This window comes from Theobroma cacao, chromosome 8 (assembly GCF_053813885.1).
Source record: "Theobroma cacao isolate CCN51 chromosome 8, ASM5381388v1, whole genome shotgun sequence".
NCBI classification, from domain to species: Eukaryota; Viridiplantae; Streptophyta; class Magnoliopsida; order Malvales; family Malvaceae; genus Theobroma; species Theobroma cacao.
The window spans coordinates 30,558,294-30,578,997 of NC_142646.1; the positions used below are offsets into that span (position 1 = coordinate 30,558,294).

The 20,704-nt window shown below is 33.6% G+C and overlaps 1 long non-coding RNA gene and 2 other non-coding genes across 3 annotated transcripts; 1 reads left to right on the plus strand and 2 right to left on the minus strand.

Moving 5' to 3' along the window:
- Window positions 1–1,520: 1,520 nt before the first annotated feature.
- LOC148761344 (uncharacterized) lies at window positions 1,521–2,837 on the minus strand. Its single transcript, XR_016027821.1, has 3 exons — window positions 2,711–2,837; window positions 1,980–2,064; window positions 1,521–1,596 (listed from the first exon to the last, which is right to left on the minus strand). It is a non-coding gene; the product is annotated as an uncharacterized LOC148761344 (long non-coding RNA).
- An 8,191-nt stretch (window positions 2,838–11,028) lies between these two features.
- On the minus strand, window positions 11,029–11,135 carry LOC148761345 (small nucleolar RNA R71). The gene has a single exon (XR_016028113.1). It is a non-coding gene; the product is annotated as a small nucleolar RNA R71 (small nucleolar RNA).
- A 5,580-nt stretch (window positions 11,136–16,715) lies between these two features.
- Window positions 16,716–16,822, plus strand: LOC148761346 (small nucleolar RNA R71). The gene has a single exon (XR_016028112.1). It is a non-coding gene; the product is annotated as a small nucleolar RNA R71 (small nucleolar RNA).
- The last annotated feature ends 3,882 nt before the right edge of the window (window positions 16,823–20,704 follow it).

Here is a 20,704-nt window from a genome sequence, read left to right on the forward strand (position 1 = left end):
GACAACATGTTTTTAGCGCTGTTGTTGAGGATTTTGTTTTCTTTGTATTTGCTAATATTAAAATTTTATAGATTAGTCTTAATTTAAGTTTTATTTTTATTTTGCAGTTCGGTTCAGATGTTGTATGAGAAGAACAAATAACTTGGAGACTATCCCCGTGTGATGGAAAAATTGAGAGCTAAAAATTGTTGCTTAAAGGATTATGTTGTTCCTTTAGTACAAGGAATTCCATCAAGCATTTGAAAGGCTAGCTATTCAAGCCAATAGTTTCGAGATCAAGCCGACCATCATCAACGTGATTCAAACTTTAGTCTAGTTTGGGGGTTTACCAAATGGCCATATATAAAACCTTTTGAAAATTTGTGATATGTTCAAACACAATGGTGTCATAGATGATGCAATTCGTTTAAGGTGTTTTCCTTTTTCATTGAGGGATAAAGCTAAATCATGGCTGAATGCAATCCCTATTGGCTCAACAACAACATGGGATGATCTTGTGTCACGACCTGGAACTCCCCATCGAGCCTGTGACAACCACCGCAAAGCCTCGACAAACATTCTTCACCCCGAATGTCGATTAAAACCTCGCAAGGATCTCGTATCAGCTTTCACACTTCCCCAATGAGCAATAGTTATCAAATAATCAAAATACGAAGGATTACAAATCATTTCCAAATCATAACATAACATATTTTTTTGCTCATAGGGGCATTTTTGTCATTTTTGTCGAAAACCTCGAAACTTGCTAAAAATGTAGTAGGTAAGCCGAAAATATATATTTAATGATTTAAAAAAAAATTAAGTATCTAAAATGTTCATTTGAAGTGAAAATTTGACCATTTAAATATAATAAAAATATTCAATAAAATAAACTATTTTCTTGTAAAATAATTTTCATAAAACTATCAGTGCATAATTCTTATAGCGTAAAAGATAATTGTATTCATATATACTATAAAGCAAATAACCAAAGCATAAAATTTCTTTTACAGTGACACGTGGGCCCACATCTATCCAAAATGCATCGGAAGCTGGAAACCTATAGCTTTTACCGATTCGAGTCCAAATGAAGGTCCTTGTCAAAGTCAGCTAACTATGGAATTCCCTGAGCCTGAAATGTGAGGAAATAAGGGTGGTGAGATTATAAAATCCCAGTGAGTAAACATATACCATCTAAACTATCTAAAGTCGAGTAAATGGAGACAATTAAAATAAGTCATCATACTGTAATTTCATTAGCTTTCAACTTATTTCAACCAAATAAAATCAATCCATATAAATCGAGTAATCAACTTGGCTTATGAATTTCTTAAAACTTTGGCTGGTGCCAAAACTCATACTCGGTGATACCTTGCGCAGGGCATCTAACCGAGTCCGCCAAGGCTATTAAATTTTGTATACACTTAAAATATATTTTAGTTTGAGAAAAATACAGCCGTTCCTTGGCGTTGGCTGAGTTTCCCTTCACGTGGTGGTTTGGCGTGAAGTGAACCCTAAGCTTTACCCCAGGAGATACCCTACGCGCCTCTCCGTTCGAGGTAATAATATAATGGAGTTTACCGTGCCCCTCTAATAGGCTGGTCCACGGAACCCCCTCTGCAGTAAATAATTAATATATACTCCACCAATTTAATAAAATTCATTCTAGCATTACATGGCAATTTATCGCAATCTAGCCTCTCAAGGCTGAATACACAATACAAATAATTCTGACACCAAAATCAATTTAGCCATTCATGCTCATATATTATCATAAGTCATTCAATTTAAAACCATAAATTTGCAACACAAGCAGGCAGTCTCCAATTACTCTATTTTCAAAACCAGTATTCGATTTTTCAGAAAATTTATAAAATTATTTTATAAAATCACAATTTCTCTTAAAACATAGCAATTTACCATTTAAACCCATTTTTCATAAAATCACACAGTTGTATAAAACTACTCTAGATAACTAAAACGATAATAAGTTTACTCACAGTATTAGGAGTAGAAATACTCCTATCTTTCGCCCTCGGGTGCAGTCTCTTACCCGAAACAATTGACTCACCACCTATCCATAATCTATGACACAAAATTCAATAAATTGTGTCAATTTATCATAAATTATTTCAGGCTCTTATCCATGCGTATGCACTAGATAGGATTTGAAATGTCTAGACAATCGCTTAATTGAGGTATCCGATCTAACTAGCCTATACACGGTGTAAATTCCTAAAATCCCCAATTCGACTCCAATTCCATCCATTTCAATTTCAATTATCCAATTATATCCACAATACCTCAATGACTGTGAATTTCGTCCAATTTATCAGTTCGGACTATAAATTACGCTTTTACCCCTAGTGGGTAAAAATTTCAATTTATTGCACCGAAAATTCCCATTTAATTTCCAACCTCATAATTCATCATTTTTTCCACCCAATTCTCTTAAAATAAAGTCAACCTCATCCTCACATACCATTGGCTAGATTCGGCTTAGAGAAATTCATGGAGAATATAAATATTTTTCTTGTTGTTTTACTCATAAACATGCTAAACAAACACTAAACACTAACATAGCTTAAAATCAAATTTATCTAACAACTTTCTCTCTTTAAACCCATATGACCAGAATTGAAATCATCCTCAAATCACATGATTCAACCATGAAAAATGATGGGAAATGCATGGGAAAGGTAAAGCACAAGACAAATTTAAGAAATGTTACCTTTTTTCACTTGATTTTTGAATTTCCACCTATTTTCCCTTTAAATTTCTTGGCTAGGGTTTTATTTTCTCCTTTCTCTCTCTTGTTTCTTGCTTGGCCGAATGTTGAAGAAGAAGAATGGGTTATGGGTTATGGGCTGATTTTTTTATGCCTTTTTTTATTAGTTTAATGAAATAATATTATTTTATTCATATTTTGAATATTTTATTAATTCAATTTTTTTCTAGCCATCCACTTGTTCTACTTTTTCCACCATGCATTCCCTTTGACTTATCCAACTCTTAAGTGAAATTTCCAGATTTTTCCAAAGTTTTAGTGGAGCAAATTTTTCAAAATTATACTTTTGCCCCCGAACTTTTCAAAAATTACATTTTTACCCCAAAAATTAAAAATTTGCCATAATGCATAATTTTCACTCCTCATACTCATTTCACACTCCAAATAATTAAATTTGATCAAAATCCTTTCAAAAATTAAATTTTCGATTTCGGATGGTAAAATTACCATTTTACCCTTTTACTCCAAATTATAGCGAAATTAAAATTTTTCACTTCTAAACTTCAAATCTTACTCCAATAAGTCAAATGGGGCCAAAAATATTTTCTAAAATTCTCATTTTATCCCCAGGTGGTAAATGACGATTTTGCCCCTAAATAGCGAAAATTCCAATTTGACTCCAAATTGATCCTCGAACTCCGAATCACCATATTAAACCATTCTGGGACTTTAAAATTCTTAATTTCATCGTAAATTCTCTATTTGATCTAGTTCGAGGTTTAACTCAACTTTGTTGTACCTCTAGGTACAATACCGACTTTTGTAAATTTTTTTTGGGACTCTCTTAGCATGCAAACATGCTATCCATCACATGTATGTCATGACAAATATTTTTATAGAGTCGAGCTTGTCATCTTGTCCCCCACTTGGATCAACCATATGATCCTTCTTCTTGACTGATTTCGACATCCGGTTAAATATTAATATTTTAAAAATTTTATCTTGTCTCTTTGGTACCTGAAATACCTTATTATGCCTCACTTGACTTCTGAATCGCCTTTTATCTCACAAATTCTCCTCCGATAAAATTATTATTATTTTATTGTTATTTTCTCACTTGCGAAATATTTTATCCTAAACTACTCATTTCGTCTTTTATCACTTTTAAACATTTTAATTGACCTCAATTTGCATTCGATCAACTTTATTTATCACCATATCAAAGAATGGGGTATTTCAATCCCCCCCACTTAAATAGAATTCGTCCCCGAATTCCCGTCGATGTTGCATTATCAATCTCCTTCTATGATTATACTCCTTGTTTCTTCTATAAGGACATTCAATTTATTCACCTCGTTCACCTTCAGTTCAATTAAATGCTTTGTTTATGGCAATTATCATCCTTTGGAACCGGATCAATAATACTTTTCACAACCATGATATCTTATATCGAGACACTAAGCATGCCTTGATCACCATTATTAAATTTGAACCATAACTTCACCTCAATTATACTGATTTCGATCACATATCATACTTACTTATGTATACCTAATCATCATTTTATTAATTCGCTCTGTACCAAATTTCTCAACCTTGATTCATCCATCTTATACTGGTCCATACCCTTCCTTTAATAGAGTTCCATTAAGAACTTAAATAATTCAAGGTTTCCTTCAAAGTCACTCATAACTTTAATCGTTCATTACATGTCCGTTAACACTTTAGCTCACTGACCTCTCTGGACACTATTTCAAAATCTCCCAATTACTGATAACCATTCTTCACTTTAGTTAGTAAAATTATCAATTTCATATATACATAGATACATGCATTTTCAAATGTCAACATCTCTCTTTATATATAGGAATCCATGTGTTCACATGCCTTGGACTACATTCTCCCTTTATTCATCCGTATCCCAATCCTAGTTTCAATATAATAATTCTTATAGTGCATGTCAACCTTCTTATTATACTTGTGTAAAACTTCATATCATTCATATCATTTCCAACCATATGTTTAAGTTTCCTTATACTATATATCATTCATCACAATGTCATCTCCATTGAATTATAATCTATTATGCGTGTATGCTTTATAATCCTATTGATGCCTCAAAGATTTATCTTAACTTGATCATTGCATCTCATGCAATACCATAATTCCTAAGAGTAATCCTTTTGTCCTTAATCATCTTTCATGCCTCTATATTACCTTGTATCTTTCTTGCATTACGATATTGATTTGTCACTTAAGACTCAAACCCATTTGAATCAGGTATGCCTTAAGCATTTTTGAATTCCAATTTTCATAATATATTAGGAAAGTTTCATTATCTGACTTCATTTTCAAGGTCAACTTCTATCATCCTTTGTTCCACTCCTTCATGTGAACATAACATCATTCTTCCTTAACCAATTTATAAATTGTACTTGAAATTGCAAAACTTAAAACTATATTCTCCTCAAGTATTTTTCAATATTAATGCTAATATCACTCTCAGGTTACAACTTCCTTTTTATAATCACATAACTTAGTGCTTGCTTTAACGAGATCCAGAGTAAAACTTCTCTTAAGTATTTCCTTGGGAATATCTATCTTAAACTTCTATCTCACAGCATGTGATCCCTTAACTTGTGATTTAGTCGTTAGGCTTCTCAGCAAGTTTTAAAAATTTTACGTTTCATACTTGCTGTGTATGATTAGAATCTCTTCTCAAAGGTGTTTATGTATTCCTAAAACACTTACTCTTAAAGATATATAAATATGTACTCATCCATTCAATCCTTAACTCATCTTCATAGGTTTCTAGGGTGTCACACAATTAGCCTCATGTTGTTCCTAACTCTTGTCATTTTACTGTATCAAAACAGATATTACAAATTCTCGTAATGATATTCTATATAAACTGATTTTCTATACCAGTCTCGTAATTCTTCCTTCACACTTTCATTACTTGGTATCTCATCCCAATATAGTCATCTCAAGAATCTTTCAAAATTTTTTTTTCTTTTAATTATATGCCCATATACAAAGCAATAAAGAAGTTTTTCAATTCATTTGGGTAAATATTCTCCAGAATATTTAAGACTCCCAGATAACAAAACACAATGACCAACAACCAAAATTCAATTTGTAAGCTCATTATCGTGTCACTCCCATCTTACTTATGCATCATAGGCGTAAGGTATTCTGAGCAGTATAACGTTGAACAGTCAATGCTGAAGTACTGTAGCTATTAGAAGTTTTCCCATCAAAGCTATTTGTCTGCATTCAAAGTCACCACATCAATCATTCTCAACTAGTGGTTTCCCTTCTAGATATATATCATGAGTTCCATAAGTATAGGTACCTTCTATTTTCTTGTCATACACACTAAGCCAGATTAATAGTTTCATCTCATGTCATCTTTTAACTTTTATCAACATTCATAAAATTCCACCTTAAAACATCCTTTCCATACAGTGTAATAAATTCATGATACATATACCACTCCACACATAAGTTGCTTACTATCTACAATTTTCTTCAAATTTATTGTCATCCCTATCCAATTATCTTCTTTGTCTTATACTCCAATAATTTTATTGACTTTCGGTATAATTAACTACGAAAACAGCCCAGCTTTCTCCTCACTTTATTCTCGCAATCCTTACTGAATCAAAATTTTATATTCCCCATATTCCATAATTTAACTTCATTGGGGTATGTTTGTGCCCAATTATTACCTCATAGTATCATGGCATCACTGAGTAATCCCTTTCATGCTTAAATTACAATCATCAACTTAATCACGTTACACATTTCGAATGTCATTTATAACCTTATTGCTTCCTTCTATAACCTTCCTCAATAATTATATTACAAATTTATCTCTATTATACTAAAAGATTCCCATACATATCCAATTATTTAAACTGCTATTTTACATTCCGTTCGAGTCATACAAAATATAAGCCACTCCTAACTCCTTTACAGAGGTAACTACTACATTTTCCCTTAAACGACACTTGCCTAGATTTATGATAATACAACTTCAACTAAAGTATTAAACATCTTTAGGTTCCTCATTGTCCTGATCTAGGCACATCAATGGATCCTCTTCCTCTTGAGATTTTCTCCTTTGTTCTTCAATCCAGGCTTGTTGTATTTTTCTACGTTCCTCATCACTTATCGGTGCAGCATTTCTTCCACAACCGGGAGGAAAATGTCGTACAATGTTCACCCCCTTCCTAAGACGAATATCTCCCCTTGCAATTGCCTTCCTCGTATGTTCTCTATGGTACTCTTAGGATTGTTTCAAAAGGAAATCTATTTCAGTTTTCAGAATATTGGAGCTACTCTCACTTTCAAAATTCTGGCTACTCTTAAAGCTTTTCTTATTATGAACCCATTCTGCTAAGTTTCGATGAATTCTATTATTAGGAATTCGGGATGGACCACCTTCCGAATCACCTGTATCAGGGTGCCATTTGCTTCTAGCTGTAGAATCTAGAGATCCCTCGCTATCACTATGAGAGGTATCGAGACTACCACCTCTTCTAGACATGGTGCGTATGTCACCAGTGCACCTCAAAACCTATATGCAATCAAATAGTAATTATTTAATTATTTTTGCATCTCAAAAGTAGGTAGATTTCTATATGAAGATGCATACATTCTATTCAATCTAACTATACTTAACTTATCTTAACTTAATTGGACTTGGGGCCACGCAGTGTCAATGTGGATTTCTTAAAACAACCTTAAAATCAAAAATTTTAAAATCCAAAGCTTTAAAATCAAAATATCTGATCTTTAAACCATGCTCTGATACTAATCTAAATTGTCACGACTCGGAACTCCCCATCGAGCCCGTGACAACCGCCGCGAAGCCTCGACAAACATTATTCACCCCGAATGTTGATCGAAACCTCGCAAGGCTCTCGTATCAGCTTTCGCACTTCCCTAGTGAGCAATAGTTATCAAATAATCAAAATACGAAGGATTACAAATCATTTCCAAATCATAACATAACATTTTTTTTTGCTCACAGGGGCATTTTTGTCATTTTTGTCGAAAACCTCGAAACTTGCTAAAAATGTAGTAGGTAAGCCGAAAATATATATTTAATGATTTAAAAAAAATTAAGTATCTAAAATGTTCATTTGAAGTGAAAATTTGACCATTTGAATATAATAAAAATATTCAATAAAATAAACTATTTTCTTGTAAAATAATTTTCATAAAACTATCAGTACATAATTCTTATAGCGTAAAAGATAATTGTATTCATATATACTATAAAGCAAATAACCAAATCATAAAATTTCTTTTACAGTGACACGTGGGCCCACATCTATCCAAAATGCATTGGAAGATGGAAACCTATAGCTTTTACCGATTCGAGTCCAAATGAAGGTCCTTGTCAAAGTCAGCTAACTATGGAATTCCCTGAGCCTGAAATGTGAGGAAATAAGGGTGGTGAGATTATAAAATCCCAGTGAGTAAACATATACCATCTAAACTATCTAAAGTCGAGTAAATGGAGACAATTAAAATAAGTCATCATACTGTAATTTCATTAGCTTTCAACTTATTTCAACCAAATAAAATCAATCCATATAAATCGAGTAATCAACTTGGCTTATGAATTTCTTAAAACTTTGGCTCGTGCCAAAACTCATACTCGGTGATGCCTTGCGCAGGGCATCTAACCGAGTCCGCCAAGGTTGTTAAAATTTTGTATACACTTAAAATATATTTTAGTTTGAGAAAAATACAGCCGTTCCTTGGCGTTGGCTGAGTTTCCCTTCACGTGGTGGTTTGGCGTGAAGTGAACCCTAAGCTTGACCCCAAGAGATACCCTACGCGCCTCTCCGTTCGAGGTAATAATATAATGGAGTTTACCGTGCCCCTCTAATAGGCTGGTCCACGAAACCCCCTCTGCAGTAAATAATTAATATATACTCCACCAATTTAATAAAATTCATTCTAACATGACATGTCAATTTATCGCAATCTAACCTCTCAAGGCTGAATACACAATACAAATAATTCTGACACCAAAATCAATTTAGCCATTCATGCTCATATATTGTCATAAGTCATTCAATTTAAAACCATAAATTTGCAACACAAGCAGGCAGTCTCCAATTACTCTATTTTCAAAACCAGTATTCGATTTTTCAGAAAATTTATAAAATCATTTTATAAAATCACAATTTCTCTTAAAACATAGCAATTTACCATTTAAACCCATTTTTCATAAAATCACACAGTTGTATAAAACTACTTTAGATAATTAAGACGATAATAAGTTTACTCACAGTATTAGGGGTAGAAATACTCCTATCTTCCGCCCTAGGGTGCAGTCTCTTACCCGAAACAATTGACTCACCACCTATCCATAATCTATGACACAAAATTCAATAAATTGTGTCAATTTATCATAAATTATTTCAGGCTCTTATCCATGCGTATGCACTAGATAGGATTTGAAATGTCTAGACAATCGTTTAATTGAGGTATCCGACCTAACTCGCCTATACACGGTGTAAATTCCTAAACTCCCCAATTCGACTCCAATTTCATCCATTTTAATTTCAATTATCCAATTATATCCACAATACCTCAATGACTGTGAATTTCATCCAATTTATCAGTCCGGACTATAAATTACGCTTTTACCCCTAGTGGGTAAAAATTTTAATTTATTGCTCCGAAAATTCCCATTTAATTTTCAACCTCATAATTCATCATTTTTTCCACCCAATTCTCTTAAAATAAAGTCAACCTCATCCTCACATACCATTGGCTAGATTTGGCTTAGAGAAATTCATGGAGAATATAAATATTTTTCTTGTTGTTTTACTCATAAACATGCTAAACAAACACTAAACACTAACATAGCTTAAAATCAAATTTATCTAACAACTTTCTCTCTCTAAACCCATATGACCAGAATTGAAATCAATCTCAAATCACATGATTCAACCATGGAAAATGATGGGAAATGCATGGGAAAGGTAAAGCACAAGACAAATTTAAGAAATGTTACATTTTTTCACTTGATTTTTGAATTTTCACCTATTTTCCCTTTAAATTTCTTGGCTAGGGTTTTATTTTCTCCTTTCTCTCTCTCGTTTCTTGCTTGGCCGAATGTTGAAGAAGAAGAATGGGTTATGGGCTGATTTTTTTATGCCTTTTTTTATTAGTTTAATGAAATAATATTATTTTATTCATATTTTGAATATTTTATTAATTCATTTTTTTTTCTAGCCATCCACTTGTTCTACTTTTTCCACCATGCATTCCCTTTGACTTATCCAAGTCTAAAGTGAAATTTTCAGATTTTTTCAAAGTTTTAGTGGAGCAAATTTTTCAAAATTATACTTTTGCCCCCGAACTTTTCAAAAATTACATTTTTACCCCAAAAATTGAAAATTTGCCATAATGCATAATTTTCACTCCTCATACTCATTTCACACTCCAAATAATTAAATTTGATCAAAATCCTTTCAAAAATTAAATTTTCGATTTCGGATGGTAAAATTACCATTTTACCCTTTTACTCCAAATTATACCGAAATTAAAATTTTTCACTTCTAAACTTCAAATCTTACTCCAATAAGTCAAATGGGGCCAAAAATCTTTTCTAAAATTCTCATTTTATCCCCAGGTGGTAAATGACGATTTTGCCCCTAGATAGCGAAAATTCCAATTTGACTCCAAATTAATCCTCGAACTCCGAATCACCATATTAAACCATTCTGGGACTTTAAAATTCTTAATTTCATCATAAATTCTCTATTTGATCTAGTTCGAGGTTTAACTCAACTTTGTTGTACCTCTAGGTACAATACCGACTTTTGTAAATTTTTTTCGGGACTCTCTTAGCATGCAAACATGCTATCCATCACATGTATGTCATGACAAATATTTTTATAGAGTCGAGCTTGTCATCTTGTCCCCCACTTGGATCAACCATATGATCCTTCTTCTTGACTGATTTCGACATCCGGTTAAATATTAATATATTAAAAATTTTATCTTGTCTCTTTGGTACCTGAAATACCTTATTATGCCTCACTTGACTTCTGAATCACCTTTTATCTCACAAATTCTCCTCTGATAAAATTATTATTATTTTATTGTTATTTTCTCACTTGCGAAATATTTTATCCTAAACTACTCCTTTCGTCTTTTATCACTTTTAAACATTTTAATTGACCTCAATTTGCATTCGATCAACTTTATTTATCACCATATCAAAGAATGGGGTATTTCATCTTGCTCAGAAATTCCTTACCAAATTCTTCCCTCCAACTAAGACAACGAAAATGCGGAATGACATCACATTGTTCATGCAGCAAGATTCGAAATTGTTGTATTAAGCATGGGAAAGATACAAAGAATTGCTTCGACATTGTCCTCATCATGGTCTCCTAAAGTGGCTTTAGTTACAAACTTTTTATAATGGTTTGAGTGGGCATGTTTGGACTACCATTGATGCTACTACGAGAGGAGCTTTAATGGATAAATCGATAGATGAAACATATGATTTATTAGAAGAGATGTTTGCAAACAATTACCAGTTGTCGACAGAGCGATCAATACAGAGGAGAGTAGCTAGAATTCATGATGTAGTTGCTGTAACAGTATTATCTTCTTAGGTAGTAGTTTTAACTAAAACTCTTGAATTTTTTGGTACTAATAGTGTGCTAAGTCCTTTTATAGCTTGTGAGTTTGTGGAAATAATCATGGAATTCATCAGTGTCCAAGTTCAATAGAGATAGTTCAATTTGTGGGTAATAATAGGCAACAAAACAACTTTTACTCCAACACTTACAACTTAGGGTGGAAAAACCATCCAAATTTCTCTTGGGTTAATAATCAAGGTCCGTCATCAACTTCAAGGCCAAATGAACCTTCAGGATTCCAACAGCAACCTTGAGATTTTTGAAGGCAGTACATGACATAGAATGATTGCATTGTACAAGCCAAACAACTCTCATTCAGAGTCAAGCAGCATCAATTCGAAACCTTAAGACTCAAGTTGATCAACTTGTCAATTTATTAAACAACCGACCTCAAGAAACACTGTTTAAGGATACAAAGGTGAATCCAATGAGAGAAAGTAAGGAACAAGTTATGGCAATCACCTTGAGGAGTGGAAAAAAGTTTGAGAATAGTGTTAGGCAAGCTAATTTTCAAGATAAGCTTATTGAGAATGAAATTGTGATTGAGACAGCTGACAAGCAAATTCAAAAAAAGGAAGTAAAGAAAACTTTACCACCACCACCACCCTTTACTCAACGCCTTCTAAAACAAAAGCTTGACAGGCAATTCTAAAAATTTCTAGAGGTATTTAAAAAGCTTCACATCAACATTCATTTCACAGAAGCTTTAAAACAAATGCCATCATATGTGAAGTTTCTGAAGAACATATTGACAGAGAAGAAGAGATTGGAGGATTTTGAGACATTTACACTCATTGAAGAGTGTAGTGTGATAATACAAAATAAGCTTCCTTCAAAGCTTCCTTCAAAGTTTCTTGTCATGCCATTGTTTTGTTTTCTTTTTGTAGAGTTTGGCATTTTCATAGGCTTGAAGTTAGAATTCATCAAGTTCTTTCAATTACAAAAGCCTTTTCTCACTAATTGCTTGCATATCAAAATTCAACTTCTTAGCAACCCAATAAGCATTGTGCTTAAGCCTTACTGAGAAGTGGCAAGCTTTGCGAGAGACTAACTTGTATAGAGACATGCCAATTGGAGTCTTGTAAGCTATTCGATATGCCCAAAATGCATCATCTAATATTTTTGCCCAATCTTTCCTTGATGGACACACCATTTTCTCCAAGATCCTCTTAATTTCTCTATTAGAGACCTTCGTTTGGCCACTTTTTTAGGATGGTAAACAGTTGCAACTTTGTGTTTAACTCCATATTTTGCAAGAAGTGCATCAAAATACTTGTTGCAAAAATGACTACCCTCATCACTTATGAGAACCATTGAAGTGCCAAATCGAGTGAAGATATTTTTCTTCATGGAATTCATCACTACCTTGGAGTCATTGGTAGGAAGAGCTACTGTTTTGACCTATTTAGAAACATAATCCATTATAATTATGATGTATTTATTATTGTATGAAAGTATGAAGGGACCCATGAAGTCAATACCCAATACATCAAAGATTTCTACTTCAAGAATGGTGTTGAAAGGCATCTCTTGTCTCCTTGATATATTACCAACTCTTTGACACCGGTCACAGTGTAAAACAAAATAGTTAGTACCTTTAAACAATGTAGGCCAATACAAATATAATTGAAAAACTTTAGCAACAATTTTGTTTCCTCCAAAGTGCCTTCCATAATCTGAAGAATAGCAATGCTGAAGTATGCTTTGAAATTCTTCCTTTGGGGTGCACCTTTTACGAATCTGATCTTTGCAATACTTAAACAAGAAAGGCTCATCCCAAATATAATATTTAACATCATGAAAAATTTTCTTTTTCTAATAAAAATTTAAATCAAGAGGAAGAATATTACTTACCAAGTAATTCATAAAGTCGGCATACCTAGTAGGGGATTTCTTCCCAATTTAGAGAAATTGCTCATTAGGAAAAGTTTCCTTGATTAAGGTTGAGTTTGCACTTGAAGTTTCATCCTCTAATTTGGATAGGTGGTCTGCTACTTGATTCTATATTCCTTTTCTATCACAAATCTCCAAGTTGAACTTTTGTAGTAGAAGATTCCATCTTATGAGTCTTAACTTAGAATCCTTTTTAGTAATCATATACTTGATTGCAGAATGGTTTGCATAAACTATCACCTTTGTCCTAACTAGAATGGAGAAAAATTTGTTAAAAGCAAAACTATAGCTAAGAGCTCATTTTTCGTTGTTGTGTAATTCTTTTTTGCCTTATTCAAAGTTCTACTGGCATAATAAATTGAATGAAAAAATTTTTCTTTCCTTTGATCCAAAACAACACCCACCGTAGTAGACACTTGCATCACACATGAGCTCAAAAGGGAGATTCCAGTTTAGACTTATGATTATAGGTGTAGTAATCAATCTTTTCTTCAATTCATTAAATGCCTCCAGACAAGCTTTATCAAATTCAATGGCACATTTTTCTCTAAAAAGTTACAAAGTGGCTTCGAAATCTTGGAAAAATCTTCAATAAATCTTTTATAAAAACTAGCTTGGCCCTGAAAACTTTTGACACCTTTGATATTTATTGGAGGTGAAAGCTTTTCAATGGTCTCAATTTTGCCTTATCTACCTCAATGCCTCTCTTTGAAATTCTTTATCCAAAAACAATGCCTTCTTGTACCATGAAGTGGCATTTTTCCCAATTCAACACTAAATTTGTCTCCTTGCATCTTTTAAGTACCTTGGAAAGATTCATGAGACAATCATCAAAAGTATTTTCAAAGATAGAAAAATCATCCTTGAATACCCTTAAATATTTCTTCACCATGTTTGTGAATATGGCCATCATGCATCTGTAGAAAGTGGTAAGGGCATTACATAATCCAAATGGCATTCTTCAACAGGCAAAGGTACCATAGGGACATGTGAATGTAGTCTTATCTTGATCTTCAAGGGTAATGGCAATTTGATTATACCCAGAATAGCCATCCAAGAAACAATAATATTCTTTACCAACTAATCGATCTAGCATTTGATCAATTAAAGGAAAAGGGAAGTGATCCTTCCTTGTAGCTTTGTTAAGCTTGTGACAATCCATGCAAACTCTCCACCCAGTCATTGTTCTTGTAGGAATCAGCTCATTGTTATCATTAGAGACCACAATCATTCTTCCTTCCTTTAATACACATTGGATTGGACTTACCCATGTGCTATTAGAGATTGGATAAATAGATCCAACATCCAACCACTTAATGATTTTTTTCTTAACCACTTCTTTCATGATGCGATTAAGCTTTGTTTGATGTTCAATGGTGGCCTTGTGGTCATCTTCTATAAGGATTTTATGCATATAAATGGAAAGGCTAATTCCTTTAATATCTGCAATGGTCCATCCTATAAATTTCTTGAATCCTTTAAGTGTCCTTAGAAGCTTGTTTTCTTGCAATTTAGTTAGAGAAGTAGAAATAATAACTAGAAGAGTGGAAGAGTTTCCAAAAAAAGCATACCTCAAATGTGTTGGCAAAAGTTTAAGGTGCAAAATAGGTGGTTCCTCAATGGCAGGCTTAGAAGCTAGAATTAATGAAGACAAAACATCTAAAGACTCAAATTGATGATTAATTTTAAACCTTGAGTGAGCATCTAACAAATTTGAATATTTAAGAAATTTAGGATCATCCCTATCAGAATTAGCAATTAAACATGCTTCATGTCATTCACTAGGATATTCTTCTAAAAATACCTTATTTGTTAGGGTACTTACCATATTCACCAAAAGAAAAAAAACATTCATCAGAATCCATTGAAATTTTAAAGCTTTAAAAATATTAAATGTTACTTGTTGGTCTTGAACTCTCAAGGTGAGCTCACCTTTTTCCACATCAATTAGAGCTCTAGTTATTATCAAGAAAGGTCTTCCAAGGATGATTGAAATTTGCCTATCTTCCTCCATGTCAAGAATTATAAAATCAATTGAGAAAATAAATTTGTCAACCTTGACAATAACATCTTCAATGATTCCCTTTGGGTAAACATAAGAACGACCAGCCAATTGCAATGGAATAAAAGTTGGTTTGCATTCCCCAAAATCAAGTTTCTCAAAGATTGATAATGGCATCAAATTAATACTTACATCTAAATCACTTAATGCTTTAGCACAAAATAAATCACCAATAGTGCAAGTGATTGTAAAGCTACCAAGATCCATGAGTATTTATGGTAACTTATTTTGGAGAATTGCACTACATTCTTCTGTCTAGGTAACAGTCTCGAATTCACCCAATTTTTTTTTCTTGGAAAAAATGTCTTTCAAGAATTTGACATAGCTTGGCATTTGTTCCAAGGCTTCCGCAAAAGGAATATTTATGTGGAGTTTCTTGAAGACATTGACAAATTTTTGAAATAGCTTATCAAGCTTTTTCTTTTGCAATCTTTATGGGAAGGGTGGTGGAGGATAATTTGCTTGAGCCTTCACTTTATTTTTAGTTTTCCCATCATCTTGCTCCTTAACTTTTTTCTCAACAATTACCTTTTCTTCATCCACATGCTCTTTTGATTCAATTGATTTCTCACTTACCCCCTACAACTTCTTTTCCACTCCTCAGAGTGATTGCTTTGCATTGTTCCTTACCTTTGCGATTGACTTGAGTATCACTTGGCAAGGCACCTTGAGGTCTATTACTGATGGCGCTGACAATTTGTCCTATTTGAGGTTTCACGATTGTGAATTGATGCTGTTTGATTTTAAATGATGGCGTCATTCTTTGTCGTGTAGGCATCAGTCTTTGTCATGAAGCCATCAGTCTTTGTCATGAATTACATGAACATCTTTTCCATAGTAGGCTTTTTCTCAAGGACATGAGGTCTTGCTTATGGTGGAAAGCTAGGAGGATTATTTGGCCTTGGATTTGAAGGTCCTGGTTTATTATTCCATGAAAAGTTTGGATGGTTATTCCAACTAGGATTATAGGTATTGGAATATGGGTTATTCTACTACTAGTTGAAGTTCCCAACAAACTTAACTTATTCAAGATTAGATGGACATTGATCAATGGAATGACTATCTCCACACAAATCACAAGTTATGGAGTTTTGGACAACATTAACTTCCATTGTATCAAATCTTTTTGTCAAAGCAGCTACTTGTGTAATCAAAGCATTCAGTGCATCAATCTCATAAATACTAGCAGTTTTTCTATAACTAGATCTTTCTAAAGGCCATTAGTAATTCTTGGATGCCATTTCTTCCAAAATTATAAGCTTCATCAGAATTTTTACCCATTAATGCCCCACCAGCAGCGACATCAATTGTGTATTTGATTGAACTGACCAACCCATTATAGAATGTCTAAACTTGAAGCCATTGAGGAAGCTCATGGTGTGGACATCTTTTAAGCAAATCTTTAAATCATTGCCACACCTCATACAAGGATTCACCATGAAATTGTGTGAATGAAGTTATATCATTCCTTAACTTTGCAATCTTTATAGGAGAAAAGAATTTTGCCAAGAAATTTTGAGCCAAGTCCTCCCATGTAGTAACAGATCTAATGAGTAGTGAATTTAACTAACTCCTTGCCTTATCCTTTAATGAAAAAAGAAAGAGTCTAAGTCTGATAGCATCATTAATCACCCCATTATATTTGAAAGTGTCACAAATTTCCAAGAAATTTACCAAATGAGAATTAGGATCATCATTGGGTAACCCACCAAACTAAATGGAAGACTGAATCATCTTAATGTAAGTACAGTTGATCTCAAAATTGTTAGCATTGATAAAAGGTCTTTCAATGCTTTAGTGCAAGCCTTGCAAAAGGGGAACAACATAATCCCGCAAAGCTTTGTTCTCTTCAATGTCTGGTTGACAACATTGTTAACATGATTATTATTATTATCTTCAACGATTGTTTGCATTAGAGTTTGAACTTGAAAATTTTTCCTTTAAAGACTTCTTAAAGTTTTTTCTATCTTTAGATCAAGAGGAGTAAGATTTAAGTTCCTCTTTAGTATACAACGACCAAAGATGCCTGAAAACAAGAAAAATAAAAATTGAATAAATAAATAAAAGAAGGTTTGAATTAAGACTAAATTTGCTTGGTATTTGTATTAGTAAAAATTCTAGAAAACAATTCCCCGACAACGGTGCCAAAAACTTGTCAGTTAATATTCAACCTACACTAGTATACGTATTGAATAGATAGTTGTATATATTGGATATTGTGACACCTATGTGTGGTGATTTAATGATTATTGTGATTATGTGGAAATCACATAAAAGGATTATTAGCTCACTAACTACGAATGGAAATACTGTGGTAAATCCTATAATTAGATCCTATATGATTTGAGTATGAACCCTTATACACGAAAGAGCGGGATTGAAAATATAGTATCAACCCTAGCGACGAAACTAATACCTGGTAACGTATAACATCTTTGATTTTCGTGCATATGATTTTATACATGCTCGATCTTTGATTTCAAATATAAGTTTAAGAAATGTGATATTTGATAAGAAGAAATATTATTAGATTTAGATTTATCTCATTTTCAAGGTTTAAAGGAGAAATCTATGAGTATGCAAAGGTGCATGCTTATTACAAAATAATGATTAGTGCTAAAACTCTTCCCTTTAGCTTGTCCCCATATCCACTCATGAAGTCTTTGTCACTCACTTGCTATTTTCCCTTATTTTTGTTTTACAGATCAATAGCTTGCTTAGTTAGGCACCATGTGGAGGAGTTACTTATCTCATACTCGGTAGATGTGATAGTGCCTTCCTTCCAACCCTCTAGTTTCACTACATTCTACAACGTGTCGAGTCAAGTCTTTTGAATGTTGATATTTGAATGATACTTGGTTATGAAATAAATATACTTATGTTTGTTATTTATTTTGAATATTGTGTTAAGCCTCGAAGATAGATTTAAACAAATGTCGAAACTATGGTGCTCCAAGTGGGGTTATTATAGCAATGAGAAAAAGACCATAGGAGATATAGGCATGGAATGTGAGTTAAACCATAAATGATTTGTATAAATGTGAATATTGCTATGATGAAAACTAGAAATCACACTTCATGTTGAGAAGTTCCATGGTTGTGTGATGGCATATATGTGATGCATGTATGTATGATGATCCACACATTGTGTTGAGAAGTTCCATAATGGTGTAAAGATGTTTATATAATTGTATTAATGTATAAATACGATGGATGACAAGCCCACACATGATCTATATAAGGCTTGCTTAGGCCTAATGGGTAGTACCATGTAGGTCCGCTCGTGAGTCATGTTTTAAAAATGAGATGTGACAAAGTTGGTATCAAAGCCCTAAGTTGTATAAGTCCTAGGTTTTTCTTGGTCATGTCATAGAGTGTCGGGGTTGTATGTCAAAATCTTGTTTTTGCTTTGTGTACTCTGGCACAAATCAGAAACTAGAGACTCGCATATGATTCCTTGTTTGTTTCCAAGCTTAGTTCCAAATTGTTGATGTCACCCATGTATGTGTCTAGTATTGTCATGAGTCACGTGAAATGGATTTACCATGTGTGTATACTTTTGTTTTGATGAGTATGTCATCTGAAACTTCAATAGATTGTAAAGATGCAGTAGAATATGAGAATCTTGCAAGTGCTACAATTAGACCATAAACACCCATTGCTAAGGGTCATGAAAGACACATTAGAGCTAGATGCTCCCGTCAAGACTATAGTAAGACCATGTATGTCTATAGAGAGAGGTCATGATTAGTGTAGTAAAGGTAAATGCTCCCATAGATATTACTACTAGACCACGTATGGCCATAGTTAGAGGTCGTGGTAAAGGCGATTGAGTCACAAGACCAACGATGGGTAGAGACATCCACTGGCAAACATGTGGAGATTATCCTCCAATAGATGAGATTGTGATGAGTTAATGTTCCTTGTAATCGAAACCCATATTTAATGCATGCTAGTATTGGTGAGAGTGTTGCCTAGGATTTGAACCATGATTAGAGGAAATTGTTGGAGCAAAATACTCCTAAAATGCAATGACAAGGTCGTGTTTAAATTCTAGTGGTGTTAATAAAATGGGTAGGACTATTATAAATGCTTGAGCATCGACAACCAAAGGTAAAAGTTCGTATGTTGATCATGTGATGATCCTTGGGTTGAATACAACCTTAGATGATGTAATAAAGAATTATGAATATTTGGTTATGGCATTAAAAATGTGGATTAACACGAACTAGTACTGGATTTTTGTATATGAGATATACATAATACTTTGATGATACCTTCAGTATAAGGTACTAGAATTGTGTTAATGATTCCAAGGATTAGAGTACACACTTCCTTGAAAGGAAGGTAAATGTATAAAATTCTTGGGAAGTTGAAAAGCTTAGTTAGTCGATAAAGTACTAAAATGTGCCTACTTGATAAGTTAAATTGTCATGACCCGGAACTCCCATCGAGCCCGTGACAACCGCCGCGACGTCCCGATAGGCACTCATTACCCCGAATGTCGATCGAAACCCCGCAAGGCTTAGCATCAGCTTCTGCATCTCCCCAGTGAGTGACAGTTATTAAATTTCACATTTCAAAAAAAAATCATAAGTCATTTCCAAATCAAAACAATAAAATATTACTTTCTGGCTCACAGGGGCATTTTCGTCATTTTTCTTCGAAAATACCAAAACTCGTCAAAAACATGGTGTAAAAGCTAAATATATTCATACATACTTTAAATCAAATAACTGAAGAATAAAATTACTTTTTTAGTGACACGTGGGCCCCCAACTGACTAAGAAGATTTAGGGCTATGAACCCTTACTTCCTATGATGCAACTCCGAGATTAATTCTCGTCTTAATTAACTATCAACAAACTGTCCTGAGCCTGAAAAATGGATAGGAAGAGGGGTGAGATTAAATAATACCAGTGAGTAAACAATTACCATCAAAAGCATCTAAAGTCGAGTAGATGGAGATAATATAAAAACGTTATATCTCAATAATGTTCATAACACAAATTTCGTTTCAATCTATACCAAACAATTTATTTTCATCAAAATTTTCCAGCTTATGAATTTCTTAAACTTGGCCCCTGCCAAAATCATTCTCGCAGGTACCTTCGTCAAGGTATCCCACAGAGACCGCCAAGGCTGTTCAATGACCCATACCCATAAACATGTTTTCACATCTAACACACAGCCGTTCCTTGGCGTTGGCTGAGTCTCACTCTCACGTGGTGGCCCGAACGTGAGGTGCACTCAAATCATACCTCAGGAGATACTTCACCCAACATTTCCCTCCGGAGGTAAGTATATAATTGAGTTACCGTGCCCCTCTCATAGGCAGTCCACGGAAACCCCCACCAC